We start from the raw sequence: 14200 nt of genomic DNA, 5'->3' as shown, positions 1-14200 counted from the left end.
TAACAACAACTTTCTCTAATCACGTTGTGAACGACTTTGCATCGTCCATTTATTTCCAAAAACAGGTAATAATAACAATAATCTTAAATTTAAAGTGCGTGGAGTTCTTAAGAACAAAAACAATTTTTGTTTAAAAAAATTTAAAAACCTTCAAGGCCTCAAGTTTTTCGTTAAGCGTTGACTCCTACGACATTTTTGCGACAAAAAGCTTTGTACTTCAACCCAAATTTGTCTACATTCGCGTTTGAGTCTTGTATTTTTCAAGTAGTAGGTCTTGTTACTTTCTTATCGTGGGAAACGTGAGAAGAGAAAACAAAGCCCTTGTTTAATGTTCAAAGTAAATCCTGGACCGAAAAGGCCCAAAAGTCGTCTCAAAATTAAGAATATATATAATCTTGAGCGTGACAAAGAGTCGTGCTTTGCCCAGCCTTCAATAATTTGAGGCTGCAAGATTTTAGATAAAAATAGAATATGAAAGTAGTCTAAAAAAAAAAACTTTTAACAGAAACTTTCTCTGAATCCCATTGTGAACGACTTTACATTGGCGATTTTTTTTTTCATAAATTAAAGGCTATTACTTAACCAAGCCTAAAAAACGAAAACCGAAAAAAAGATTAAAAAATTAATAAGTATATTATTAAAATGCACTCGAGTTATTGAGAACTAAAGACATTTTCGCAAAAGAAAGTTTACAAAAAATCAAGGCGTTATGTTTTCAGTTAAACGTCGACTCCCTTGCGACATTTTCGTGTCAAACAGCTTTATACTTCAACTCAAGTTTGTCTACATTTGCCTTCAATGATTGCGGAGCCGCTGGAACTTGTTTATCCCTTGGTTTCAACCTTACCTGACTACCGAACGTACTCGTAGTATATAGAAAAACAGTGAGATAATGTAGCACAAAGGGATGAATGTAACTCCTATTACCCTGCAACGATTACAAGCGCAAATCTCGCGTCTCTCTTTGCTCCGGGAGGCGAAAAGCTAAACAATAAACCATACCTTTTTATTGATTTACCGTCGTACACAAACCACTTGGGACGTTGAGAGAACACGAAAAAAAAAGTTTGTAAACGACGACTTTCTACTAAACAATACTTCAATTTGGAAGGAGAAAAAAAATCACGGAAGTCCACCTCTGTGCATGTTCAAAGACTTAGGTTTCTCGTATGGAAACCTAGACTAGGCAGCGCGTCAAACAGTTATAACACAGGAAATTGTCCTCATACTCCCCTGCCAAGATCTGTCTATTCCACACATTCTGTATCATTAGTTCAGTGCTTTTCCCTTTCAAACTTCTTTTAGTATCTTAACCTACCCTACCCCCCACCAAACAACAAATCAATATCGCCTGGCCTATGATGTGGTCTACACTACATGTCAGTTTGTATCGTAAAGCCTTATGTATTACAACAAAAGGTGGTTGGAGGAGAGGAAGGGAGTAGAGAGGAATTTTAAAGTGTTCAGTTGTTTTCAATGCCTCCAATAAAAAAAAGAAACCCTCAAACTTATTTTGTTCTACGAAATAGCTCGTTATCTTGCCGAACTAACTCTTGAAAAAGAAAATTTTAACAAATTGCTTGGTTCACGGAAACTCGTTTGCGAGATCAATCAGAAAAATTGCAAAAATTGCAAAAAATTACGAAAAATGTCTAAGCTATTTCAAATACGTTCTCCCTTTATTTCATATTGTTAGGAAGAACCCGCTCAAGAAACTCGAATATCATGTTGATTCCCATGACGACATTGAAATTCATTCTGCTGAAAATAATAGATTTATGAATGGCTAACTCATAGATGGATGTCTCAAAAGATAACTACGCTGATAACTAAATAATGGAGTTGACAGATTTACCTGAAAATATAAATACGTTGCAGTAGCAGCAACCCGGGTTCTTACCAAAAACATCTGTAGCCATTTGAAGATATTGGTGGTAACGATAAGATGTTTATATCAGTAATGCGGCTGAACACTTGTTACACGTACTATAACTCTCGTCATTTCTTGACAGATACTTGGGCAACAACCAGTTGGAGAATTTGCCAAAAGACATATTTATGAACAATACCAATCTAATAGGGCTGTAAGTCAAAAATGTTGACTATTCTTTCTAATTTTAATCATGCAGGCCATGTAAAGAGACGATGAGGGGAAATTACAGGGATAATTGTAACAGTTATAACATTGAAATAATCCGACATATTCACCAAAGTCACAAAGTGTATTATTGTTTTAAAAATATCAATAGCTAAGGCTAGGCTTTTTATGTCATCAATCAGACAAACTTTATGATGTATCCACCCAGTCCATCAGTTCTCAGCCTAACTAGCCTCCGAGCATTAGTGTGGAAGGAAGGGGCGGGGAGGAAGGTTGGGCAGCCATATTTACTTTTTAAATATAGACTGATTGACGGAATCCGCGTAATTTGGTCCGAATGTTGCTAGAACAATGAAGCATTAAAAAAAAAAGATATTGGTGCTTTTTTTTTCTTTTTTGCCGCAAATACTTTTATTTATTTTCTTTTTGGTGCTTCAGCTTGGCAGCTCAATTTAAGGAAAATGAATTAGAATATGGGAAAATGCTGACACACTTCGGCGTTTGATTCTTTGTGATTTAAGTAATGACAATTTTTTTCTCTCTTTTTTTCTCTCTTTGCTCCGGGAGGCGAAAAGCTAAACAATAAACCATACCTTTTTATCGATTTACCGTCGTATACCAACCACTTGGGATGTTTAGAGAACGCGAAAAAAAGTTTGTAAACGACGACTTTCTACTAAACAATACTTCAATTTGGAAGGACAAAAAAAAATCATGAAAATCCACCTCTGTGCACGTTCATAGACTTAAGTTTCTCGTATGGAAACCTAGACTAGGCAGCGCGTCAAACAGTTATAACACAGGGAATTTTCCTTATACTCCCCTGCCAAGATCTGTCTCTTCCAGACATTCTGTATCATTAGTTCAGTGTTTTTTTCTTTGGAACTTCTTTTAGTATCTTTACCTACCCCACCCCCAACATACAACAAGTCAATATCGCCTGGCTTATGATGAGGTCTACACTACATGTCAGTTTGTATCGTAAAACCATATGTATTACAACAATAGGTGATGGGAGGAGAGGGAGGGAGAAGAGAGGAATTTTAAAGTGTTCAGTTGTTTTCAATGCCTCCAATAAAAAAAAGGAACCCTCAAAATCGTTTTGTTCCACGAAATAGCTCGTTATCTTGCCGAACTAACACTTGAAAATGGAAATTTTAACAAATTGCTTGGTTCACGGAAACTCGTTCGCGAGATCGATAAGAAAAATTTCAAAAATTCCAAAAAATACGAAAAATGTCTAAGCTAATTCAAACGCGTTCTCCCTTTATTTCATATTGGAAGGAAGAACCCGCTCAAGAAACTCAAACATCATGTTGTTTTTCATGACGACATTGAAATCCTTTCTGCTGAAAATAATAGATTGACGAATGGCCAAGTCATCTATGGATGTCTTCAAAGACAACCACGCATGATGACTAAATAATGGAGTTGACAGATTTACCTGAAAATATAAATACGTTGCAGTATCAGCAACCTGGGTTCTTATCAAAAACATTTCTAGCCACTTAAAGATGTCGATGGTAATGATAATACGTTTATATCAGTAATACGGCTGAACACTTGTTACACGTACTATAACTTTCGTCATTTATTGACAGATACTTGGGCAACAACCAGTTGAAGAATTTGCCAAAAGACATATTTATGAACAATACCAATCTAATAGCGCTGTAAGTCAAAAATGTTGACTATTCTTTCTAATTTTAATCATGCAGGCCATGTAAAGAGACGATGAGGGGAAATTACAGGGATAATTGTAATAGTTACAACATTGAAATAATCCGACATATTCACCAAAGTCACAAAGTGTATTATTGTTTTAAAAATATCAATAGCTAAGGCCAGGCTTTTTAGTCATCAATCAGACAAACTTTATGATGTATTCACCCAGTCCATCAGTTCTCAACCTAACTAGCCTCCGAGCATTAGGGTGGAAGGAAGGGGCGGGGAGGAGGGTTGGGTAGCCACTGGAGGGTTATATCTTCCATGCCAGGAGAAGGGAGTTCGTACACTCGCGCTTCATTCCAAATCTTGGATAAGTTCGTTACGGAAAATAAACGAGGGAAATGAATTGAAAAGAATTTTTCCGTGTTTACATTCTTTAAGAAGTGATACAAACCCTCAAATGCGTCAAAGGTTTGCCTCGTGTTAAGATAAGAATATATTAACACATAAAAAGCTATTTACTTTTTAAATATAGACTGATTGACGTAATCCGCGTAATTTGGTCCGAATGTTGCTAGAACAATAAAGCATAAAAAAAAAAAGATATTAGTGCTTTTTTTTTCTTTTTTTGCCGCAAATACTTTTATTTTTTTTTTGGTGCTTCAGCTTGGCAGCTCAATTTAAGGAAAATGAATTAGAATACGGGAAAATGCTGACACACTTCGGCGTTTGATTCTTTGTGATTTAAGTAATGACGATTTTTTATATTTTTAATGACCTCGGTATTTAGCGCTCAGTATTAAGTATTTCAGTAATTTATAAGTTATTGTAAACGTAGTACTCAGATGCAAGACCACATAAGCACCAGCTTTAACAAATATCGTGTTGAAATAAAGTGGATGTGGGTATACAAACAAGAGTGACAAAGATTTTGTCGTTTGAGACTTACACGGAAGACATTGAATTGGAGAAAATTAGTTTGATTATATCACAAGATACTACTCAGTTATTAGGTCAGGTGACATGTCTAGAGAAAAATATTAATAAATATATATCCGAGAAAAAATATTAATAAATTAACGAAACAAGGCTTTGTTGCAAAGTAGATTGTTAATGAAAAATTGTCAGAAGATTTAATGAGGTCCTTCGCGTGCGGATAATATAAATCCCGGTTACTTAGACAAGAGAAAAAGAAATAGAAATCTCTTCTCTCTTGTTGTTAATTCAAGACCTTTAAAGGGAGCATGGCCGAAAGAGTCGGGGGTAAAGTGGGGCGGGAGCCCAAAAACTATTTATGACGGATGAAAAAATTATTCAAACATGAAGCAACAGGATAAATTACGGAAATCAATAACGCTTCAATTATACTATGACAAACTATGTGCGAAATTGCTAAAATCAGCAAATATGGCTTTTTCACGGCACAAAGCATTCATTAGTCTATACGTTGATTGCTTATCATCATCATTACTAATTTTAGGGGATTGTAAAGTCACACGCTGCGTGTCGGTTGACATTTGTTTCAAGTTCCAGCGTGCTACGACTTCGGCTTCTACAGACGAGAAAGGCTGCACTCTCGCTTGAGAGAAAATATCAATAGCTCTATCAAACTAAAAACTGTGTTTCTATCCCGAAAATAAAATTAAAATAGTGTTGTCGTTGTCACTTACCGCCATCGAACATTTCCATGCAGAACTCCCTAAGACTAACATCTGTTGCGTGACCCGCAGGCTTTTTGTAGGAGTTATTCAAGCCCGTCGTTCCTGCTGTCTGCTAAATAACAATTTCAGAATAATCTGCAGATCTCTATGATTATTTGCTTCCTTCGATCGTAAAGTATCTGCGTTTTTTCTCAAGCATTCTATTATTACATGTAAATCTACATTTCTCTCGATCGAGCGTTGCCGGCGTTTAATTGCATGACTTGTAAAATTGATTAAGAATGAGAAATTGCGGATTTTTCGGCCGGAATTGCTTTTGATTTCTCAATTGATGTTGTTGCAAACACAGCTTTTGGGAGTTACGAAACAAAAAAAACTTAACGGACCTAGTTTCATGTTCTAATGGAAATAAATAGCAAATAAAAACACATTCTCTTGAGGAAAAAATTCATAAATAACAGGGGTTCTTTCAAGAAACAAATATTGATAGAAAAGTTTTCAGTTCTGGTCAATATTGACTTTTCATAGCCTACTTTCAGGGAACGCGTTGACGGAATTAAAATAACATACATGTGTGATAATGCAGGAAAGAGAATAAAAATAAAAATAAAGATAAAGGAGAAAACATAGGAACCTGTGTTGCAGTGTGCAGATATCTTTCGAGCCAGACCTACACACCTTGGCCCAACACCACGCAATAAAACTAGAATGGGTGCTGTATACCAACTGGCTCGCACGCGCACGCAGGAAAGGTCATGACAATCAGCAAAAATAATAGCAATTGCAGACGATATTTGCAGTAGAAAACAGGCAAAGGAAATGACAGAAGGATTAGGAACTTTCTAGAAGTGCTTTCTTGTAAAAAAAGACAAATAATTTTTACTTCTCATGAAAGGTCACGCTAAGCAATGCTAAGCAATGAAGCACACTTTTTTATCGGTTTACCGTCATGTATAACTACTCGCGATGTTGAGAGAACGCGAAAAAATTTTTTAAACAATGACGTGCTTCCATGGAGTCGTCGTTAAATTTTACAGAAAGTGTTTAGAGTGCTTAAACTTGCCAAAAACTATCAAGTGAAGGTTGAAATCGCGGACAGGAAACGGAATTGCCATAAATGTTGACCAACAAAGGTAACAAAAGTCAGAAAGACGCGGAAACTAAATTTAAAAGTATCTAAAACCTGGATTTAACTTGCAAACTGCGGCAAAACGTATTATACCATTTAGAAATCAAATACGAAAGCCAAACGTAACGTCCGGTACTCCTGTCTTATTCCCTGCTTTTAGTTTATCTAATTAATTATCCATCGCGGAGAATTATGATATTAAAAAATCTTGTTGTTATCGTGATAGTGGCTTTAATGGGGTCGTAATAATATATCACATCCGATAAACCTTATGGCCTCAAGGAATGCGCGTATAGCCCAAAGAACGAAATTACGAATTATGGCGGTACCGTGACACCGCCGATAAATTGTTAATACATTTGTATTTATGAGCGCTGGTGGGTATAATAGTACGTTATTGTTCGCCTAGTTATTACGTCGTAAAATTATTCCAATTTCTTCGAGAAGTTGACATCTTCCGGGTGTAGCGTGAGATTTTTAAGGGGAACGTACGAGAAGATAGAATCGAGCGGAGCAGACCGTCCAAAGGTAGTGGTCAGGGGCCATGGTCTTACAGAAAATGTTTAACTCTAGGTTCTCGGAGTGCCATTTCCTGCGCTTTTTGCAGGAAACTTTGGGTAAATAAATAGGACGGGAAATGCGCTTGTTGATGGTTTAGTTTCCCCACCTCGAAAAATTAATGAGACTGGTAACTTCTGACGTCATTTTACCCAACTCACTTTGTGCGCTGAAGAATTTCGCCTGCTACAGCTCACGAGACACTGACAAACGTGTGCTTCTTTTATTTCACCTCGTTCATGACCTATAGCGTAACAAAATGGGTATCCATCTTTATCTCTATTAATGCTGTTATATCAGCCTCAGAATAAATTTAAGGTTTCTCGCTCATAAAAATATCGTTAACGCCGCGGTGGAAGTTAAATGGGTACTCGCCTCTAAACTGGATTATATGTGGTTAAAAACAAAAAAACGAGTGTTTTGTAATTTCTGCTCCTGCTTCACGCCCTAAGATAGATGTCTGTCCCGCTCCCTGTTCCCCCGGGCTCCCTCCCCCTAGTCCTTCCTGTCCCCCTCCACTAAGACCAAAACTTAAGTAAAAATTGACAACCTGATAGATAAAGGTCTTAACTCAGTGGGCTTGTGGCACCTCAATTTTTTTTTGCGCATGTTCAAAAACTAAATTTCCCGTATGGAAACTCAGACATGGGCAGACATGGGGCATGCGTCAACCAGCCGGAATGCAGAAAATTTTCCCTATACTTCTCTGCCTAAGTAGTCTGTTAGTTCAATATTTTCCCTTTTAAACTTCTTTCGGTATCTTTTCCTACCCTTATCTCCACCCTAAAACAAATAAATGTCGTCTGGCCTATGACGTGTCTACACTACATGTCAGTTTGTATAGTAAAGCCTTATGTATCATAACAATTGGTGATTGGAGGAGAGGGAAGGAGTAGAGAGGAATTTTGAAGTGTACAACTGTTTTCACTGCTTCGAATTAAAACCCTCAAAGTCATTTTGTTATATAGTATAGCATGTTTTCTTACCGCAGACTCCAATATGAAAAATTAAAAAGTAAGCATGGCCTTATTGACACTAAAAGTCTCTTTGTCGGCATTACTTGCGTTTCCTGACGTTCATTAACTGGTACAACGTACTAAACACCGCCTTTAAATGATGTTTTGTTAGGGTGTTGGACAACAACCAGATGAAGGAAGTACCATCAGACATTTTTAGTAAAAACATCCGGCTGGAGTACCTGTAAGTTTACACCCTGCTTATTTACGCAAAATATGCATTAAATCCAAATCTACCGAAGAGTTAAGTAATGTTTTATCCAAGTTTCCTCTTTCCTCTAATTCTAATGCACTGTACACTTAGCCCCGCTTCTCCCTTGTTTTGACCTCTGCTGAACACTATGTGCCACTCTTCGTTTCCCTATAAAATGTGCCACTCTTCGTTTCCCTATAAAATGAGCAGTCCTAGCAATAAACATTTTAAGCTGTGTGGTCACGTAGTTTGAAATGAGTAAACAAGAATTCGAAATAGCTGCTCAAGTATATGCCAGAGGCAACATTTTATGGACGAAACTCCTTCTCTTGCCGAAATTTTCATTATCACAGATAAATCAGGACTCTAGTGATTGCGCTAATATCAGAATCGGCGACGATTCAAGTCGGTCTCAGAGTTCGGAGCCATGGATGTTGACACTTAATTACAAATTGCAAGAGGTCGACTGCCGGTCACGGCTCTCAAATAACTAAATGACCTGCAGTTGGAAATTTGCCGAAAATTTTGGAAATCGAGACGACCCATACATTCCTGACCATTATATGTTGATGAGGAACTTCTAATAACGATCTTGAAGAAATCTATAAATCTCAAATCGAGCGTTCGGTTTAAGCTGACTCAGAATACATTTATTTAGAAAGTCCGTGATATCACACGGTATTGAATGTATTGAATGCGCTTTAATCGCAAAAAAGAAAAGAAAAAAGAAAAAGGAAAAGAAATAAGAATAACATCGTAACAGACTGGCAGGGGTACTACTAGTTCGAATTTAAGTCTTTCCTCTTTAAGAACTGTTGATAGCTAACAACTACTCAGCGAAGTGGAAGTAACTAGTGGTAGATATTTACCAAGCCGCAAAATGTCGCTTTAAGTATCCACCATTAATGCTGATATGAGTAGTTGTTTTGGTGTATGCTAAAACAGTGAGATAATATAGCATTAAAATATTTCCGAGACTCATTTATTCCTACAACGATTGTATAGCATTTGAGCGTAAATCCCACACAAATGTCTTGGCGGTAAAAAGCTTAGGATATTCGGAGTTTGAGTAGCTTATCACAGCGCCCCTTCAGCGTTTTCCACTGTGTCACTAGATACCTTTCACAAATCCTGAAAACTATCTGAATTTTTTCGTTTGAAAAGCTAAGGTCGACATTGGAACGAGAAGGGCACTCTTAAACCTGTAGAGTGACCTGGCTTAATTTCTTCATTTTTGAAACAATGATTTACCATGCGTGAAAGAGACTCAAGGCGGGATTCTACCTAAAAAAGTGAAATTTTTGCATCATTTGTAACAGCTATGGTTTTCATCAGAACCATAGCAGACTATACATCACTGGAAAGCTATTGGCCTGAAGATTATGAAATGTGTATTTGAGTGTGATGTTTATTTTTGTAACCTGATAACAAGCCCTTAAAATACTCTAAATTACAGTGGCCCTAAAAATAATTGCACTAAAGAGACAATAGTAAGGTAAAGCGAAATACTCTGATTGACAATTTGTGTTTTCAACATTTCAATTACAGTGTAATAAGAAGTTTTTTGCCTTGTTTCTTCTTTTTTAATGATTTACTATTTTGCGTGGAGTGGCAGGGATATTTAACACTTGAAAAAGGTGTATTTAACCAGAAATAGGTTCGTTGAAATTTTCTGGTTACATAACCTTAGACATAGATATAAAAAAGTTGTTTAAAACAAATCGCGTAAATATAGCATACAATAAACATGAAAGAAGCATTATTTAACACAAACCTTTTTTATACTCCGTTATGACAACTCCATGTACGAAAGATCTTGTAATAATTATAATAAGGTGTATATTTTAGGTCCTCATATCAGAACATGGGAAAAGAAGTTACATTTTTTTTCGAGGAATCTTTTTCGCTGAACGTTGCAATTGAAAATACATTAATTTATTTTTGATGGGCGGTTAAACAACAACCAGTTGAAGAATTTACCATTAGTCATTTTCAGCAATAATACCTGGCTGTACAGACTGTAAGTTTGGAGTCTTTCTCAATATTGGTGTAAGAGGAACGCATGTAGTCCAACCTTCAAATCAGACATTTGAATGCATGGGCGATATTGCACATTATCAGTTATATCCTAAAAAAGCTGCATTAAGTGCCGCTCTCACTAAGAGCGGTCCTCTCTCGACTTCCCTTTTAGTTGTTCTTCAAATCTCTTTTTTCGCGTCGCCACAGGCCAAAAATGATTTTTGGCCGGTACACCCGTGTGGACAGCGATCGAAAGTGTAAATTTCACAGATTTTGTCCAGCGCGCAGCGATTGCAATAATATAACTCACGGAGAGAGATTCTGAGGTTATAAAAGTAAAGAAAATTTTATGTACAGAAAAGTGTAAGATGTAATATAGAATAGAATATGAAAGTAGCCTCATACAAAAACTTTTAGCAAAAACTTTTTTCTGAATCCGTTGTGAACGACTTTGCATTGATGAGTTTCCCCAACAAATTAAAGTTGATTAAACAAGCCTTTCACGTGAAACGTAAAGAAAGGAAACAAATCCTCTGAATAAAATTCAATGCAAATCCAGGACCGAAAGGCTCAAAACCTGTCTGAAAATAAGGAATCTATAGTCTTGAGCGCGACAAAAGACCGTGGTTTGCCCAACATTCAATGATTTGCGAAGCTAGAACAGGTTTAATTTTTCCTTTGGTTCTAGCCTTACCCCACTACCAAAACGTACTCGTAGTATATGCGAAAAAAGTGAGATAATTTAGCACAAAGAGATTATTTTAACTCCTATTACCCTGCAACGATCACAAGCGCAAATCTCGCGTGCGTTACTCCGGGATAGCTAAGCATCGCTTTGCCGTGGTATGTAAACTACTTGGGATGTTGAGAGAACGCGAAAACAATTTGTAAACAATGACATGCTACTGAAAAATACTTCATAATAGTCTGTGCATAAAAGCTTCTGTAGAAATCACTTTTAATGTCTTGCGGAGCTTTTTTATGATGAAAAATAAATTCACTTGTAGAATTTTAACTGGTGAAGTTTATTTTCATCGTTAGGACTTAACTTTTAATTCTTTAATAACGTTACTAGACCACACCACGTCTGGAGGTGGAGAAATCGAAAGACAACAAAATCGAGCCGTGTTTCGTTTGTACTGATTCAAACGTCGTCCAACTATTTTGTTTACTCGCGGTACACTATTTTCCTTTAACAAAATTTGTTTAAGTTGTCTCAGCTTGGATTAAAATTGCCATGGAGTCGTCGTTTAAATTTACAAAAGTGAATGCTTTAATTTGGCAAAAATTATCAAGTGAAAGTTGAAATCGCGGAGAGCAAACGGAATTGCCGTAAATCTTGAGTACACATGTACATTCGAAGGGTTTTTTTTTTACTTCTCATTTAGATAAAACTAAAAAAAACTGAAAAACTGAAAACTTGGTAAAACTGAATTTAAAACTTAAAAAAAGGATATCGTTAGAAAACTTCAATCTTTGTAGACACTTGAAAATTACAAGAGTTGACTGCCGGTCACGGTTCTCAAATAATGAAATGACTTGCAGTCGAGACAACCCATACATTCCAAACTATAATATGTTGATGAGGAACTTATAAGCGATCTCGAAAAGATTTACAAATCTCATATCTAGCGTTCGGTTCACGTTGACTCAGAATTATTTCACTCAGAAATTCCGTGATACCATGCGGGATGTTTTGCATGCGCTTTAGTTCCCAAAAGAAAAAAAAAAGGATAAGGAAAAGGAAGAACAATTACATCGTAACAAATTGGTTGGTGTACCACTTGCTCGAGTTTAAGTCTGTCCTCTTTAAAAAATTCTTGATAGCTAAAAACTATTCAGCGAAGTGGAAGTAGGTAGTGGTAGATATTTATCAAACCGCTGATGATATTGACCAATGATGCTGATGCAAGTAGTTGTTTTGTTGTATACTAACACAGTGAATTAAAAACTAACTATTCAAACTAAATTATTCCTGCATCTATTACAATGCTTTCGGGCGCAAATCTCCCAGCGGTGAAAAACTGAGAACATTCGGAGTTTGACAAGGTAATCAGAGCGCCCCTTCAGTATTCTCTACTGTGTCAGTATATACCTCTCACGAGTTCTGAAAACTATCAGAATTCTTTTTTTTTTTTTTTTTAATCTAAGGTCGATAGTGGAACGAGACCTTCAGTGTGAGCTAGCGTCATTCTGTGAAACAATAATATACCAGAAGTGAATTAGACTTGAAATAGATACAAAATACTCTAAATTAAAGTAGCTCTGAAAATAATTGGACAAAAGAAACAATAGTAGGCAAGAGGGAAATGTTCTCATCGACAATTCTTTTCCAAATTTCAGAGAAGTTTTGCCTTCTTTCCTGTTTTCTTTTTTTTAAAGCGTTAACACTTGGATTAGGAAAAGTCACTTGTAATATGCATCGGTTTAGAAAAATTCGTCTCCCTAAATGTTAATTTTTCTGCATAAAATGAGCAGCCCTAGAAATGGACCTTTTTAGTTGTCACGAAATTTAAAATAGCTACACAAGAATTCGAAATGGAAAGAAAAGTGAACGCTATGATATAAAACAGAATATGAAAGTGGCCTCAAACAAAAACTTTTTTAACAGAAACTTTTTTAACAAAAACTTTCTCTAATCGCGTTGTGAACTAATTTACTTTGGTGTTTATTTCCACAAACTTAAGTTTATAACTTAAACAAGCTTAAACATGAAACTTGAAAAAAGGAAACAAAATCCTTGGTTAAATTCCAAGGCAAATCCAGGACCGAGAAGGCACAAAACTTGTCTGATAATAAATAATATACAGTCTTGAGATTGGCAAAGTGTCGTGGTTTACCCAACCCTCAATGATTTGCGAAGCTGAAATACGTTTTTCCCCTTGCACTGCGCGAAATGAATAATTTCGTGGAATTTTTGGAGCCGTGATATTTCACGATACCCGACGAGTCGCAGATCGGAATGCGACGTGTCGGGAAACGTGGCTTGTCGGAGAGTGTCATGTTCCTGACACCCGTTACACGGCGTGTCATGACAAGTCATGCCCTGTGTACGTTAATCGCCAAAGAATATCAAGGGTCTGATACTGAACCGCACGGATATATTTTGGCGTAGAATGAATATATTTTGTGTACCTTTGTCTTAGCACGTTACTTGGAAACCACAAACGCTTGTGCTCTTTTGTCCCTTCAGAGTTTTATAGTTAAAAAGGCGTGGAGTTCATTATCCTTCGGTAATTCGTGTCGTCAGTCGTGGGTCTCAAAGCCCTTTTCCATTCTCAAGTACCAAGGTTTTTTAAAAAGTTTACATTATGGAGATCATCAATTTACGCACATGCATTCTCACCTTCCTTTGCTTATCCGGGCTTATCGCGTTCACGTGAATGTATTTTTTTCAGTGTGTTCTCGCACCTTTACCTATCGCTTAGGGCGGGGTACCTTTACGTGCCTATACTGTTGCGCGTTCGCATTCAGTGTTAAAACTAGAGTTAAGTATAGCTTCTGTTTTTAAAAAGACGGTAATTTCATGTAAAGGGAAACTTTGTGCCAGTCGATCCGATTTGATAATTCTAATCTTATTAGGTTTTTTTTCAGACTTTCCATTTTTTAACGTTTTGAACATTAAAGTTGGAAATAATTTGCAACAGTTGCTTTGCTGATGGCAATCTTATCCTTCACGGCATATCAATGTCTGGGAACTTCTTTTGTAAAATGATTCGAGCATTATTGTGTTTTCTTTAGCTCAACTAATAGGTAATGCCATGTATTTTTTAGGAATACTTCGATAAATTTGTTGTTGTTGTTATTGTAGTTGCATAAAATTGCAATTTGGCCAACAATCAGCCACTGGATTGTAAT

The 14200-nt window shown here is 36.5% G+C and overlaps 1 pseudogene; it reads right to left on the bottom strand.

Annotated features, from left to right (window-relative positions):
• LOC136281022 (uncharacterized) overlaps positions 1 to 14200 on the bottom strand; it is a 214887-nt pseudogene that overhangs the window by 197194 nt on the left and 3493 nt on the right.

This window comes from Pocillopora verrucosa, chromosome 5, assembly GCF_036669915.1.
Source record: "Pocillopora verrucosa isolate sample1 chromosome 5, ASM3666991v2, whole genome shotgun sequence".
Taxonomy (NCBI): domain Eukaryota; kingdom Metazoa; phylum Cnidaria; class Anthozoa; order Scleractinia; family Pocilloporidae; genus Pocillopora; species Pocillopora verrucosa.
This window is presented reverse-complemented; position numbering and strand designations above follow the sequence as displayed.